This window comes from Numida meleagris, chromosome 1, assembly GCF_002078875.1.
Source record: "Numida meleagris isolate 19003 breed g44 Domestic line chromosome 1, NumMel1.0, whole genome shotgun sequence".
Classification (NCBI taxonomy): Eukaryota; Metazoa; Chordata; class Aves; order Galliformes; family Numididae; genus Numida; species Numida meleagris.
In genome coordinates, this window is record NC_034409.1 from 152,110,141 (window position 1) to 152,127,931 (window position 17,791).

Genomic DNA, 17,791 nt, shown 5'->3' on the forward strand with positions numbered 1-17,791 from the left:
ACTGTTGATGTATTTTAAAAATCCTTTCTTATTATCCATTATCTCCTTTGCCAGATTCAATTCCAGGTGGGCTTTAGCCTTCCTTGTCGCATCCCTGCAGGCCCTGGAAGCACTCTTATATTCTTCCCAAGTGATCAGATCCTTTTTCCACATTTCATGGACCTTCTTCTTCCATTTGAGTTTACACATGAACTCCTTGTTCATCCACACAGGTCTCCTGCCACCCTCCCCCAGTTTCTTACTGATAGGGACGCACCAATCCTGAGCTTGGAAGACGCGCTGTTTAAATGCTGATCAGCTCTCACAAGCCCCCTTACCTTCTAACACCCTAGCCCGTGGGATAGTTCCAAGTAGGTCCCAGAAGAGATCAAAGTTGGCTGTCCTGAAGTCCAGGGTAGCAATCCTACTTTTTGGTTTGCTTCTTCCACTCAACACCTTGAACTCCACTGTCTCATGGTGGCTGCATCCCAAGCTGTCCTCGACCTTCACTTCCCTAACAAGCCCATCCTTATTAATAAGAACAAGGTCCAGTAAAACCCCACCCACTTGTCGGCTCCTCCACCAAAAAAAAGAGATACACACCTTCATATGCAAACCACATACCTAAGGCCCCCAGAAATATCTTCCAGCACTTACCAAGTCAGCTGGATAGATGTTCTGACTCAGCTCTTCCTGGCTATCAGTCTCTGAGAGAGATATTATCAGGCCTCTGGTTAATCTAACTAAGTATATGCTGCCTGCAACGGGCAAGGAAGCCATTGTGTAATCATCCCAGCTAGCAGATCTGAAAGGGCAAGAATGGCATCCTTGCAGAAGAGAAAGTGGGTTACATTTACATGTAAAGGGATTAAAGGAAGACATAACCACAGCAACCTAAATTGTATTATTCCAAATTTAGTGGATCTGCAAGAGACCTGCAGCATTGTTTATACCACAGAGGGGAGCAGAGTATGCAAGAGTCCAGAACAAGCTCTGAGGAGGCTGATACATCTTCCTAGGTAAATGCTGGACCATGACAAGAAACTACACCATCAGCATAGCTTCATTAGCAGCCATTTGCCTCTAGACTGGCCAGCTAACTTATTCTCATATATTTCAAATAACCTTGAAGAAAGCCCCATACCATACTAATTTATGAGTGTTATGTTCATTCCACTGACACAAAACAGGGGTCCTCATGTAGACATTGTCACTGCAGCCTACAAAATGGAAAAGCATTAGATTTAAGCAGAGCAGTGTCCGAAGTTATGGTACACATACCATTTCAACACTGCTCATGCATAATGACTGCTTCTTTGTTAAATGTTTATACAATTCTTACTGCAGCGTTGCTACATGTGGGAAGTACTGATAAGGCAAAGTTTACTTATGTAAACTTTTACATTTACGTTTTAGTTTACTTTTACATCTCTGTAGAGATGTCTAAAATCACCCCAGAGGAGCTTACATTTAGGAACATGCTCTGACTTAGTGCCAGGAGGAGACAATCTTTCTCCAGGGAATCTGAAGAGAATAGTCTCTCTAGGCTAAAAATTGTCAGTGCAGAAGCTCTGACCCCCATCGCAATGATAACAATGGCAACGGTATCTGTATTGAATATCTTTATGTCATTTAACCCATTTTTCTAGAAATAACTAACTGGTTTGTGCTTCTTCATGTGACTCTAGGTTGGTATAAAACCTTACTTTTACAGCAGCATGAATATTCCTAATACTTTCCTGTTACATTAGCAGTCACTTAAGCCTTTATCAGAACCTACACAGTTACCTTCACTCCTACCACAAGATTGGAAAAACATCACTTTGCTATTGTGTCAGGTTAACTTTACAGTGGTAGAATACCATGGCATCAATTCTAGTTGACCACAGCATACATAAAGGTAGTAAAGGCACTGTGAGGGTGGTGAGACACTGGAACTGTTTGCCCAGAGAGGTTATGGATGCACTCACCCTGGAGGTCTTCAAGGTCAGGCTGGATGGGGCTTTTAGCAACCTGATCTAGAGGGAGGCATCCCTGCTTATAGCAAGGATGTTGGAACTAGATGATCTTAAATATACCTTCTAACCCAAACCATTCTGTGATTCTTCGACTCTAAATTAATTGAATGACATATGTGATGACTAAAAATTCATACAAAAGCACTAGTATAGAAGCCAATCTGATGTTTAGCCTCAAAAGAGGGGACTGGTGGAGAGGCATTTTGCAAGATGCAGCATGTTCTCCATCTTTTAATAAATTATGTGGTCAGTATTCAGCCCAACAAATTCTCCAAGACCAAATTTGATCTCCAGTCTTACCTAATCAGCTGTGCTTCTCTTGTCCCTCCCTGTCAGTTGAGGAAGACAGCATGAGATGAATCATACTCCAAGGATGTCTATTTTTCTGTCTGTCCCTGACAGATTTCAAGCTTGATGTTTAAGCAAGTTTAAGTAAAGAAAGTTGAACATTATCTTGAAAGCACTTCTATCATGTTTTACACAGAGAAATGCAGACATAAATGGTAGCTAGAGATGTGACCTAAAAGTAGAAATATGGGGAGTATCGGGACAATTTGAATACAAGTTGGATCCAAGTGACACCTATGTCCATGTATATCATCCGCGCAGCATTGCACTGTGTGTGGATTTACTGGAGCTAGGCTGTTTGACATGCTCTAAAACATCGAAAGATAGCATTCTGTTGGAAGTGTTGCTTTCAACTCGTAGAGTACAACAGCTGCTTTGTGGTCTTTTGAATGTTTGTGTCATTGTACTGGTAGGTCTACAATTGTCAGTGTCATCGTATTTATCTTTCTGTCAATTCAGTAAAGAAGCTAAGTCATTGCAAACACATCGCTGGACAGGCTCCATTTCTGCAGCTCTAGTCTCAGGAATTCAATAAATGGCTGAAGGGGACAGAATTAGAAAAGCCATTCCAGTAAAAAAAAAGAAAATCACATCAACTAAAGCTTTTCACAAATACATAATAATTAAGGCAAACAGATTCATCCACAGTTTCAACAAAATATTTAAGAGAACATGTTGAAAGTACTATTTCAGACACTTTCCTTTAGCCTATTGATTGGAGTAGAGGAAAAACAAAAAGGGCTACTGCATCATGGTTCAGAGAAGGTACCTTTTTTTTTTCAGAAGAATTGCAGCTGCATGAAAAATACGGCTAATTTATATTTCTTAAATTTAAAATTCTAGTAGTATACATAATTCTTATTTCTTTTGTACACTTTCTTTCAAATGGAGCACACTATCTCCAGCTGAGATAAGGATAACAGGTAAGGAATCTGTTCTGAAAGCAAGAGACTCTTAGAAGAACAATTTCACTTCTTTCTCTTAGCAGTGCTGGATAATAATTACATACCGGATGGAAGCCAAATATGTGAATCCATTGAGATATCACATTACAATGTGAAAAGGATTAAATAACTCAATCATCAACCCTAAAAGAGAAGATATTGTAAAATGTGGCTTTCATACTTCTAAAACACCAAACAAAGAAAAAGAAATCACGAAAGTTTAGGACTAATAAAAGCTCTGATCAAGGTTTAAGTGACTGTTAATATAACAGGAAAGTTTTAGGAATATTCACCCTTCTGTAGAATTAAAGTGATCAACCTAGAGTCACATGAAGAAGCACAAACCAGACAGTTATTTCTAGAAAAACAGGATAAATGACATATAGATACAGATACCATTGCCATTATTATTACTGTGATGAGGGTCAGGGCTTCTACGCTGACAATTTTTGGCCCAGACTGTTCTCTTCAGATTCCCCAGAGAAAGATTGTCTCCTCCTGGCACTAAGTCAGAGCATGTTCCTAAATGTAAGCTCCTCTGGGGTGATTTTAGACATCTCTATAGAGACTCCATAAGTAAACTTTGCCTTATCAGTACTTCCCACAGGCACCTACACTGCAGTAAGAATTGTACAAACATTTAACAAATAGGCAATTTGTGCTTCTTGCAAACAAGTAACACAGGTATAAGCTGACAGAAAGGGACGTACAGGAGTATAAAACTATCAACAAAGAGTACACTACAATAGGGAAAGTATGAGAATAACGCAGCAAAGACAATAGTCAACGCACACAAGTTACAAGATCACCATTGACACCATTATGACGCTGCTGCAGTATCTTTCTACCCATGTCTAACTTTAAGGAATAAAAGGTACTTTACAGTATCTTTTCAAGCATTTCCACAACAGAACCAGTCATGTCTACAATTAGCAGAAATAGTCTTAGGAAAACTTGAGATGTTTTTCAAACTATTCACTAAAAACCATTTGTTTCTTCAAAGTAATTATCTCAGATTTATCAGCATCCACAGAAGTCAAAAATAACAAAATCTTTTTTGGACCAAGTCCAACAGAAGAACATGTGTGCCTCCTACAAACTGAAATGTTTTTTTTTTTTTTTGCTTATAATTTGAATGCACTACCACAATACATGAAGCAAAAATGACAGAAACAAACCTCATGGCAACACAGAGAAACATGCTGAAAGCAATGACTCCCTCCATCAATTTATTCTGTGGTATTTTGTGCTTGCATAAAAATCCCGCTTTTCCCTGCTTCTCCTATGGGTTAGGATGGAGGAATACAGAGCACCAAGAAGGCTTGATAGCATTTTACTGATCTACTTGAGGGTTGTGGTGGTGCCCAGAGATAGGTCAAGAGGCAATGGACCCAAATCAGAACACAGGAAGTGCCATCTGAACACCAGAACGGATTTTTTGGCTGTGAGGGTGACTGAGCACTGGCACAGTTTTTCCAGAGAAGTTGAGGAGTCTCTCGCCTTGGAGATCCTCAAAAGCCACCTGGACAAGGGCCTGGGAAACCTGTGCTGAGTGGCTCTGCTCAAGGTGGTTGGACCAGGTGACCTCCTGAAGCCCCTGCAAACCTCAGCTCTTCTGGGACTGTGTGGTTCTGTGAATTCTAGGGAGAAAGGACCTCAAACCATCAGGATGTTGAACTCAGTCCTCTCTATTTGCAGGCAACAACAGAACAGATGACTAAGCTGACATCACCCATACACTACAGGCCACAAAATCCTTTCCTGCCTCTTTAACAGATCAAGACACTCTATGGAGCAAAAAATCACAATTAGAATTGTGACTGAAGCCAAAATCACAAACATAAATTGTTAAATACCTCCAAAATTTGAAACATAGAGATATGCTACCAGACAGATTCCAATCCTTAAGATACAATGTTCAACACTTCTCATTTCACAAAGGTCAGGTATTGCGGTAGTACTCAGAGCCCAGTGAAACTGGTATTACACTGCATGAGGCACTCCTGAAGCATACAATAAATGACAGTCCCTATCCCTAACAGCTGACAATCTAAACACCTCTTTCATTTCTGACACAAATCTTTACATGGCTTTCAAGTGACTTTAAAAACGTGGCAAGCAGCTAATGCTACTTAAAGTCTATTCATGTGCTAAATTACATCAATTCAAATTACCCTGCAGGATTTATTTTCTTTTGCACTGATAACTTTTCAATGACACGATAGCATCAATATAAAGCTTATACTGCATTTCTTCATATGTAAAAAGCAATTCTAAGTGGAAAACAAAGATAATCAATACATCCTGCATGAAAAACTATGAGAGCCATATGCTAACATGCTAATAATTAAAAAGCTGTAACCTGAACACATATCCAGAATGAATTTCAAAAAGTTGCAAAATCTTCCTTCTAAAACACATCTACTAAACAGGTTGCACATTAAAGTCACCTGTGATGTCAATACGTGTATCAGTAAAGAGGTTAGTGCAGTTCATTACTGATAAATACAGTGTTTATTACAAAATGTATCATGTTAACATACATATCCCTAAGAAGAAAAAGAAATCAACTGTCTTTCATAAAATTGTTTCAGGCATTCATCACTATACCACAGACCTTTCTTCTGAGTATCTACAATATCTATCAGTAAGCTTTGCATCTAAGCATTGATTACAGTCAGTGGAGGACTACAATTCATCAGCTGCCTACACACAGGCATCTCATGCCTTACAGACATCTGCTTAGGGCATTTCAAAGGCATCAGTGCCGTATGTATGGACAACTAAACCTAGCCCTGTTTTTCTACTGGCTGTAGTACAAATTTAAATACTGATTGTGTGAAGTTAAGCAAGGAGATGACTTGTCTCTGGCTGGAGGTGAAGGTAACTGAATGCATCAGTAGAAACTACCAGGCCAGACATGAGATATTACTCAAGATTACAAGGAACAGGAAGTGCCTTGACAGTCTCATCTGTGTCACCACATAAAGTAGAAATGATCTAGGCAATGGTACCAGAATTAGCAAATCTGGGACCAATGACGGAAATGTAATTAGGCACACGTTGCTTATTTGGCATGGAGACAATGGCAAAAAAAGAAAAAAAGGAAGGGAACGTGACTGACAGAGTAAGAACGTGAAAATTGAAGAGTTCAAATTTACCAGTCTCCAACATCTTGATTTACAAGAGAATTTTATTTTATTGCATTTTATTTATTTTATTTTATTTTGGTAATGAAAAAAGAAAAATAAATGGTGTCTAAGCTATCATCTCAACTTCACTTTAAAACAACCACTGTCCCATACCTGCTTTCCGTAATATCTCATAGTCAGATATTTCATAAAATAAAATAATCAAGAGCATGCTGAAGTACATTTTTTTGGCTTTGTTATGATTTTTTTAAATTAGTAGAAGTGTAATCTTTAAAGTTAATGCAACTGCTTTTTAAAACAAGAATAATCCATGATTCAGCTTTTCTTTTTCAGAGAAAAGCAATTTTTTTTTTGTCTTGCATGCAGACTTACACTACGTTTCTCCCTTGATCTTCTCAGAAGCATGAAACTTTTAATTAAGTATGCAATTACAGCGTTGGGTCAACCCACTTTCAAAGACTAAAAATGGCTTAGTGACCTTCCCCAAAAGTGAATATTCCAAAATAAAATATATTCTGTAATTATGATTTTTAAAAACATATCCAATTCTAGAAGTAATATTAAGGAAACAATACCTCAGGGGAAGTTCATGAAAGGATCGTATAAAACACTCAGGAATTTCATTTTTATAAGTTCCTGTGTCTCCATCATTCAGACTAACCTACACTGTCTTGCAAAACAAAGACGATAAAGTAAATCTAATGGGCTTCCACAGAGCTCGACTTTAGGGCCAGTTCTCTTCAACATTTTCATAAATGCCTCAGATACACGACTGGAATGCATTTGGAGCATTTGGACAACATCCTCAGACATACAGGTGAACTTTTGGGTGGTCCTGTGTGGAACCAGGAGTCGGACTCAGTGATCTCTGTGGGTCCCTTCAAACTCAGTAGATCCTATTGACTCTGTGATCTGTAAATGCCAGTGCCTCACTAGTATTCAGAATACATTCTGTTCTGTGTCAAAAAAGTTTTCTTGCATTACAAGAACATTTGCACAAAGCCCAGGTGAAAACAAATTACTCATCTAAACGTTGTGTTTCCACCATATATGAATACAGATAGACTGGATGTAGAACATTTAGTAAAGTAAGTGCTTCTTGACTTCCTTCTAATATATTAAAATGTGAGGTCAGCCGCCAAGGACAAACACTGTGTGTCATATTTACAAGCCTATGGACTATATCCTAGCAGTAAACAGCTCTCAAAAGATACTTAGGAGTCATGGCACAGAAAAGTCTGAACAAAAGCTTCTTAAAAAGATGTGACGCTACAGAGACAAAAAACATGATGCTCTTTGACAGTAGAAACACAGAAACAAACAATATTTTAATAAAGAAGTGATGCTACCTCTGTATACCACACGGGGGAGGCTCATCTACATCAGGAAATATTATTTCCAGTTCTCTTCTGCTGATATCAAAATAGGCAGTGAGAGAAAATGAAAATTAAAGAAATAAGTTATAACAATAATTTGGAGACTAACAAACAATGAAAAAGATACACAGACTTTCAGGAGCAAAAATGAAACGAGAGCTTCCAAAACAGCCCCGTTCTGAAAAGATTCTTTTCCCCACAAAAAAATTATTCTCAGAGGATGAGCCACCAAGTTCATCCACGTCCATCAATAAAACCTAGCTTTCTTTTCAATTTCTATCTAGGAAGGCAGCAGTACACCTTGGAGACAAAAACAGTGATTTGGTACTCCACTGGCTAACAGTAATCGTGCCTGGATTTTCAGCGTAACTGTCAGGGTCAAAGCTACTACTACTGCTTTTACACATACGCTGCATTACAGACTATGAGCCTACACTGCAAACATAAACTCCTCCCATTTTAAATAAGGATTCTGAAATCCTTGTGTAAAATTTGACAGTGTTCCTGGCTGTTAAATCATTCAGGATGAACCGATAATCCAAGCTCAGTAGTGGGTGTGCATTAATACAGCACTTCCATTCTAAAGCGGGATGGATATCTTCTCAACAGAGATAATATGTAATACGACTTCTCTGATAACCTTTACATAAAAAACTTTAGACTGCAAATTCTGCATCTTCTCATAATTATAATGACAACTAGAAATCAGTTATAAGAAAACATTTAATTATGAGTTGCATAACAGCCAACTCCCAAATAAGAAATGAAATTCTTAAGAAGCATATCATATCTAAGAGCCATATTAAAAAAGGCAAGAGATAACGGAAGCGAATAGACTGAAGTCTCTGATCTTCTGTGCATTTGTTGCCATAAGAATTTTCAACCAAGCACTTGTATCTTGAAGTGCAGAGTAGAAATGTTGCAGTGCTGGAGAAAAATACTCTATTTGAAATGCAAGTACCCACTTCCAAGAAGAATATCAAAAACTATTTTTTTCCCAGTTGAACTATACAAATCATCTTCAGTAGCTGTGTTAGAAAATCCATTGATATCAGCATTTGCAAAACCTCTAAGAACTGCTCAAAATTATGCAAGCGTTACAACATGTTACTTCAAATAAATGAAATCTAATAGGAAATAATTCCTATGCATATATATTTGTGTGCTCTGAGCACTAAACTTGTACTGCGGTAGAAAATTGCTATTCGTCCTGTCCTCTGTGATGTCACATTCCCCAATAGGAGCTCAGATGCTGAAAGGTATTACAGATACCCAGCAACTTTTGTTGTCAGAAACACAGAGAGAGAGGAAATTTTGTATGTCGGGGAAGTTCTTTACAGAGAGAGTGGTGAGGTGCTGGAACAGACTGCCCTGGAAGTGTTTAAGACCAGGCTGAATGGAGCCCTGAGCAACATGGTCTAGTATCACATCTGGAGGTTGGTAGCCCAGCCTGTGGCAGGGAGCTGGAGCTTTAACGATCCTTGGGGTCCCTTCCAACCCAAGCCATTCTATGATTCTATGACTCATTCTATGAAATGAAGCAGTCTTGCCACTTCCTTCATTCCTTCTAGAGACTTAGGAATTGTTTTATTTATGATGGAAACAGCAATCCTATTGTCTGCAAGCTTCAAGACATTATCATATGCAGCTCCAGAAGTATTTCATGTAAAATTCTAATCTCCATTACATATGAAAAATAAGGATGAGAAAGCTCTGTTAGATCTTATTAAGCCAGTCCTGATTGCCATAACATGCATCTCTGGCACATCAAATAAACAACACTCTGCCACTCAAAACAGCACTGGATTCAGCTCAAGGATACACAATATTAACTATCATCCATTTACAGTATTTCTTGTTTGCTTTTGCTGTTAACAGACCATGGTGTAAACATTCTTTATAACTGAAATTTTTAGTAGTTAATTAAATGTATATCATATCTTAAATACATCAAACTAAATGACTTCACGGTGAGTCCTTCAGAAGAGTAAAGAGAATTAGGAGAACAGGACAGAACCTGGCCTGGTTCTGTGTAAGCCAGAAGCCTCATATCCAGGTACAATATTCTGTCTGCGGCCCTGTCAGCTAAGATTTTTTACAGACAAAGATCATATAGTTCTGCCAAATAACATCTGGGATCCAGCTCAATAAAGGCTAAAAATTCACTGATGAGATTTTTGGGTTTTGTGAAATCACAAACAATTGAAGAACCAACAGTGGATTTATTTCACAAGATACCATACTCACGTACAACATAATGGCATCCATCCTGAAGTATATTATTTATCTCAAGAAATGAAAAATAGCTTCATCTTAAGGCTATAAATTACTGCAACCAATTGCAAAATCTGCAGGCTTCTGTTGCCTACTCTTTCGAAACCTCTGAAGCAGCTTTTCTGAATGAGAACTCAACTAAGATTAACTCTGAATCTAACAATATTTCATATTCTCCAAGGAAGAGCGGTTTTCTGTCTGGAAGGCTGAATTGGATGAAATATGCTTTGAAGCCCTGCATAAAAGCTGAGCTCCTAGAGACTGACTCCTTGCTAAGCCTCTTAACTCCTCAGTTTATCCATCCGGCTGCTCCACAGCAGTTTCTACAGAAGTGAAGCTACATAGTATAGCTTCAGCCAGGATGCAAATCAACATCATTTAATCAACTTCAGACAAGTTATACCAATCTGCAGCATCTAGGAAGTTTACATACCACATCTCTCTCTCATACTGGGTTTTAATGCTGACATCTCCCAGCATTTTCAAGGATTACCAAACAAATATAGAAGCTCCCCCACACTTTTATGACTACTAGGTGGCCCTGTTGATTTGAATGAAACTAAAGAAATAAGATAGAAAGCAATAGTAACAAGTGAAGGGACGGGGAGCTGATTCCACAGTAAACGGAAGACCACAGTAAACAACAAAACCCAGAAATGTTTGAAACAAAAGACGACTGAAGAAGAACAGAGAAAGAATTGACTTGGGTCGGGTCATTAAGAAAAACAAAAATTACTTCATTACTAGAATTGTTCCTGAAAAAAAGGAAAAATTCCAAGCAAAGACCTTATCATATGAGATTCCATGTAAGGGATGGAACATCTCCCCTACGAGGACAGGCCAAGAGCTGGGGCTGTTCAGCCTGGCGGCCTTCCAATATCTAAAGGAGGGCCATAAGAAAGAAGGGTACAGACTACATAGAAGTATCCGTTGTGACAGGACAAGGGGAAATGGTTTCTAATTAAAAGAAGGGAGATTTTGATTGGATATAAGAAAACAGTTTTTTACAATAAGGGTGGTGAGGCACTGGAACAGGTTGTCCAGAGAGGTGGTGGATGTCCCATTCCTGGAGACATTTAAGATCAGGCTGGACCAGGCTCTGAGCAACCTGATGTAGCTGTTGGTGTCCCTGTTCATTGTAGAGCTAGACGGCCTTTAAGGGTCCCTTCCAACTCAAATGATTCTATGATTCAATGATTTAACTTCCACCTTCCTTAAGGCTATCATGATTGATCCAGAAACAAGCTTCTAATGAGTCTAGTTCATTATAAACTAGATATAAGCTCTAACTACTGAGTGGTAGAACAGAGGCATGAAGAGAAGCTTGTCTAAGTTCTCACAGCACTTCACAGAAGAATCACCTGCAGACCTCCACTGTGCTTATACCCATAAAGATTTATTCCAAGATGAAATCTTACTTCCACCTTGAAACACATAAAACAGATTTTTTTTTTTCCACAAGAAAGGAAACAGGCACAGCAAAGTGAAAAGTAAACTAGCATCATTCAAGTGACTCTCCAACCTGAAAGACCAAGTAGACATTTTATTACTTCATTGCCTAGGACTGCTTTGGCTTAAGTCTCTCACACGACCTTTAGGCTCACTGTGAGCTATCCTAACGCTGGGAAAATTTCACACAACAAATCAGGATTTGTATGAAAATCAGAATATAACAAAATAAGGGAAACTTAAGCAGGAACAAATGAGCATAGATTTAAAAATTGCTAGAAGAGAACAGGAATTTGTTAAAATGCAGAATAACAGCCTCACAAAATTCCACTTTTTTTGGTTCACAGCTCTCCTTTCTGTGTGCAATCACACATGCTGATCCGGCAGAGAAAAATCTATTTTTACTGCTTTTCATTTCTATCTGCACTGCAATGCTTAGAGAGCTATGATAATCTAAACTGGATTAATTTTTGGCTGCTTCATCATTGACAAATTACTAATCGAATTCTACCTGTAAGACATCTCAGAAAGCGCATATTGGTACATTATGGGTTTTTTTTACTACATGTTTAATATTTCTCACATTCATAGTGCTACCATTGATTGTGTGCCAAACAGAAAAAGCATTACTAGATTTCAAAATCCCTCTAAAGTATTCCTCCAATGCCAACAGCTGAAGGGGGAAAATACTCTTCAACTTTTAAGTATAAAGTTTGAAAATTTAGTATTAGGAAAGACAAATACCATTGTTATTGAATCTCTTTAAATTTAGGATAAAATTACACAAATGTAATTATATGCTTACTGATAGAGTAGACTGCAAAACAAGAAGTGGGAGGGTTAGGTTACAAAAAGTATGTTGTGCTTTAAAATTGGATTATTAGATTCTTACAATGATCTCCTATCTAGTTTTAAAACCAGAGAAGACATAAACAATATGAAACACACTTCTATAACGCTAACGTAAGAAATATGACACTTGCTTACCACATATTACTTGTAAAGGTGTTAAGTGATAACAAGAAAATCTTTAGAAATACTAAAGAAAATTAACTCAACTGTTAATTAAAACAATTTCACCACAGAATTCTTGTGGTAGTAAAGAGAGTCCATTCCCTCCTTGAACATACTGCTCCTGTAGCAACATGCAGCATGCAATTGCTCAAAAGCCCAGGAAATTCATGACGCCATCACAACTAAAGCAATCCATCACTGATGTAAATCAATGGGACATATGTCACTCACTGTGACTTCTGCAGAGAGATCATACTGATAATTAGATAGTGAATTAAATCCAAAATAATAAATTTGCCTTTCTAATGCCTTTATTGCCTACTAAATGTAAATTAATACCTTGGAAGGGAAAAATAGGTCATGTCTTCATCTGGCTTATTCCAACATAAACATTATGGACTCAATTCAGTTTCCCATATCTAGATGTATAGGAGTATACAAAGATGCCCTTGGGAGGCCACGATATCCTCAAAGGAATAGCAGATAAGTCACAGGACCTATGGAAAGTCTGCACCCTTCCTGAGTGGAAGCCAGATGTCAGCCAACTGAGGGCAACCCGAATGGCACTAAATGCCTACACGGAACAATCTGAATACAACCGCTCCACTGGTATTCAGGTCCAGACTGGGACACCCTACACTGCAAAGATGTATCTTCAGGTGACCAGATGCAAGTTGGGCTCCAAGCACCCATTATTGTCAATGGACTCAACAGAGTCCACTTCATTCTAAGACCAACACTACACCATGTTCCCTAAGTAGCCCCCCAGGACTCTAGACAAAAATCCTACTGATTGCCAAACAGAGATATCTAGCTTACACTGCAAACACCTGAACTCAGGTGTTTGAATTCCAAGACAAATTCCACTCTACAGCTAGGTGGGATGATTACCAATATACAAACCTCAGTTTGGCCCACCTAACTGCAGGCAAATGAACTCAACTGCATATGGCTAGGACTGTAATTATTGTGCAGTCTTTTATAGTGAAAGCAAAGAGAAAGATCCCTTCAGAGACTGATTCAGTTAAATGCCTAATTCTGGATAAGACTAAACAAAACTTCATATATGCACCAAAGCACATAGGTCCATGCTCAATCACTCTTAATGAACGCTGTAGCTAACTTATACAGCCATCTGCTCATCTTGCCATTAGCTTTATTTCCTTCTTCTGTCATCTTTCTGTTCATTTGTATTTTCTTTTCTAGTGACTCATAAACATTAAGATAGTGTTTTCTAGCTTAATCACTTCCTTCAAAAACACTTATTACAGTGTTAATAGGATCCTAACTGATAAAAGAAGTAAAAATATTTTAAACATTTAAAATTTTAGAACAAAATTCAGCACACCAAGACACAACTAAGTTCACTGGCATGGAACAGCAATCAGTTTTATCCCAATACTCAAGGCTAGTGGGAGCCCAACAAAAAAGTGCCTGCAATCAAATTGTAGGTTCTTTTTGTCTGACTTATACTTAACAAAGACCTGATATTACATGAGATGTGTACAAATATGTATTTAGAAATGTATTGCACCTTGACAGTTTGGCTTTGCACATAACCAGAAATATTGCTTTTCAAATCTCAATGCCAGATGAGTAGTGAAGTTAGCATCAAAGTTTTCTTGCAAAGAGGTCCACTGATTCCTATTTTAAGCGATGTATGAAAAACACCAGGTTTAAAAAACAGGAGTTATGCAGCAGAAGGAAAGAATAACAAATGAGAATACTTTAAAAAATTCATCATCAGAAAAAAAAAATTAACAATAGTCAGTGTTCAAGGACTGGAGGAAGACTTGCCAGAAAAACTGCATGTCTACCATCTTTGGAACTTGCTGAATTGCAAAAGGCATTAAACACTACTGAAATGCTAGGCCAAAAAAGCCAACTTACTAGCAGAGAAATTCAAAGAATAACATTACCTTGTTCCAGTCTAAAGCATAGGGAACGTTTTGCAGCCTCTATCTCGGGACTTGGATGATCCAGAACACGTCTGCACCACTGCAGAGGACTCAGTGATTTCTCTTGAAGAGTGAGAGTCTTGTTAGGCAAGACATACAACCTTAAACAAAATACACATAAATGTCAGCAAGAAATGCAATACTTAAAATTTTACATTTCTATTCCCAGTTTCCTGCCCCCTTGTAATTTTTAACAGCGCAAAGCTGCCATATAATATTCTAATAACATGAGATATTCTGAAACAAATGAGCTCAAACTAATTTTCTTCCCTCCTCAGCAAGCCAGGTGCCAAATTACAGACTCTACAGGTCTAGAACTGCCAATCTAGGTTCAATGAGACTTCTCATTAAAATCTTGCATCTCATTATTAAGATTGTCAGAATTTCAGCAAGGTTCTAAGTTCAAATGCATTAGCTGCTGTACGCACCTAATGCTGTACATACAACAAAGAAGCTACCAGTTGTCCCTTTTCTATTTATCTTTACTGAGGATTAGATAATTTGAATATTTAATTTTGCATTTAAATTACAATTTCACTGTTATGCTTTGCATTTTAACCTATAATTTAATCAATTTGTCAGAATACTGATGATAATGCAATTTACACACAGCATCTTCTCCTAGATGAAGCAAATGCTGTGCAGCAGTCAGACTTTTAAAGATTAAAAAACATTTGTAGAGAAACAATGAAAACCCAGTTTCATTATTCAATTCCAGCAGAAAAAAAAAAAAGCATGCAAGAAGAACTGGTATATATGCATTATTCTCACTATTCTCCGACTACAGTAGGAAACTGATGAGATGGCCAAGCACATTAGGAAGCCAGGTATCAGAGTGGATTTCATGGGTAAATTCTCGAAGCTGTGATATGTGCTGCTGCTGCTGCCCTTGCAGATTAGTGCACCGGGGCAGGCATCAGCTCACCTGGGTGAACACAAATCTCCCAGGAAATGAACTATTATTAGCTGCCCAAGATTGCTCTCAGCTTATCGGCCTCACCACTTCTGATCAATGGGGCTGCAGACAGTCTTAGATTTTCTCCATCAGCAAAACGCTCCAGGCTGCAAAGGGATTTGGTATCCAAACAGGGGGTATAAAAGGCAAGACAACAACAACAAAAGGACTGAGCTCCTCAGGTAGACCGCTTTCAGCCTTTCACCTGTTGACAGTTTTGGTTCACCAGCTACCCAAGCCAGAGTGTAACTGTTCTCCCATCTCTGCTCTGTATCTGTTCCTGTGAGGTAGGTAAATCAGTGCTCCTGCCCAGCTCACAGAAAATCAATACACGCCCCTCACCCGGTATCTCTCCTGCCAGTCCCAAAGGAGTTCAGCTACTGAATTTCTCTATGGAGAGGACTAATTTCCTACATGCTTGGCTACATATTTAAAAAATGATTCCGAGGAAAAAAAACAGGAAAAGAAAAAAACAGAAAAGCTTTGAGTTCTCCCGTTAACTTGCAGAAGCGTTTCAAAAGCTACACATCCAACTGATGAATTCTCAATGATGAGACATATAAAGAGCTGACAAAAAGATCTGACTTGTCTGCAGTGATGCTAACCCTGTTGTTTTTTTTAGTTGTTGTTTTTTTTTTTTTTTTGTAACTGCAGTTTAAAAAAATGCAAAGGTCTAAAATTAGTAATCAACAGCCAGGGCACACAATGGTCTTTGGCCTCCCAGACACCAGTTTGCTTTGAAGACTTGCATGACAAAAAGCCCCAGGCAGCTGACATCACACAGCTGACCATTAATGGACAAGGATGGAGATTCAGCCTTGAATGAAGAATGTCCAACAGCAAAAGTAGCCCCTGGGAGAATAAATAAGTTGCCAAATTCTTCCTGCAGAGACACAGTTGTGTGACACAAAAGGCAAGTTTTCATCCCAGTAAAACATTTAGGAGTGTTTCCCAGGGGCAAATCGAAAAGGACCCTGATCAAGATCATCACTCTGTTGAGGGGCACAAAGAAATGCTGACTTTGCAGTGCCCTGTGAAACATAACAAGAAGGAATAACGTTTGGTTGAGGAGGACTGGGCCACACAAATTCTCAGTGTGAAGGAAAGTTGAACCGTTGCTGTTCCTCTGTCATGAGCACTGGGTTGCAGGACTGACACACGCTGGACATGCAACCAACATTCAATAAATATTTATGCTATTTGGATTAATTTTAAAACCATTTTTCTGCTACCAAAATAAGGATGTTTAAATGCTTCTCAGCTGCACTACATGGTATTCTCAGCTCATCTAAACTTCCTATTCAAAAACTGCAACCATTTAAAAAACTATGTTGAAGCTTCGACTGGTACTCAAGACAGATATCTGAATAGGGATAACGCAGATCATATTACTGTGTGTTGTGCATTAACACAACTGAGCATCATTATGCTCGACACGGTTACGTAGCATCACTTCCATAGCATTTCTGCTGTGTTTGGATAGTCCCTGAGACGTCTGCATGCTTCGCTGAGGCAAGCTGAGAAGCACCAGCCTTTATTTATTTACCCCTTCCGTCCAAAACAACCCCTTCTTTTTGTTTTCAAGGAATTCTTCTAAGTCAATTTTCTGTTTGGCTTTATTAATTTGCCATTCGTTCCTGCCTCACCCAACGCAGCGCACACCGCCATGCGTCCTGGCACTACATGAAGATACACAAACAACCCTTTAGATCCATGTCTAAAAGACAAAAGCCCTCCCAAATCCCTTAGGATCTGCGACAACTGGGCTGAGATTTTAGGATGGTGAGTGAGGCAGCGCTGCCCTGATAAAGGATTTCCCGAATCCGTTCCAATATGTTGAATTCCTTACGTAAAGCGGAGGCTGGAACTAGGCTGACACCTCAAACCAGGGGAGCCGAGCATCCACGGAGGGGAGAAGGGGCACACGCAGGGAGGGGAGCCGGGGGTGGGGGGGCAAGCACTGGGGGTCCCCACCGCGCGATGTTAAAATAAAAAAAAAGAAAGAAACAAAAAACCACGCAGGATAAAGAGGCAGATGTAAGTTTAAGCAGCACGAGATCAAGTGGATTTGGGGGCTAACGCTAATAACGCCTTGAGCCAACAGCCGGGGAGCTCGGCCGCCCCGCAGGGGGCCCGGGGACGGCCGCGGGGGCGATCCGCATGTACCATGTATCCTCGTCCTGGCCGCAGCATCCGTCCTCCAGCTCCAGCACCGCCACCTCGTCCAGCACCGTGGCCGCCCCCGCGCCGCCGGGCTCCTGCCCGCCGCCGGCCGCCTTGAAGTAGGCGAGGGGCTCCTGAGGGCCGGGCGCGGCGCCGGGCAG

General features: G+C 39.3%; 1 protein-coding gene across 1 annotated transcript in view; it reads right to left on the reverse strand.

The window, feature by feature from the left end:
* The window catches only part of SLAIN1 (SLAIN motif family member 1), a 51,870-nt gene extending 34,079 nt beyond the window's left edge, over nucleotides 1-17,791 (reverse strand). The window contains exons 1-2 of the mRNA XM_021417012.1: nucleotides 17,634-17,791; nucleotides 14,474-14,613 (exon numbers count right to left, since the gene is read on the reverse strand). The gene's annotated coding sequence lies outside the window, so the exon portion shown is untranslated. The remainder of the gene's footprint in view (nucleotides 1-14,473; nucleotides 14,614-17,633) is intronic.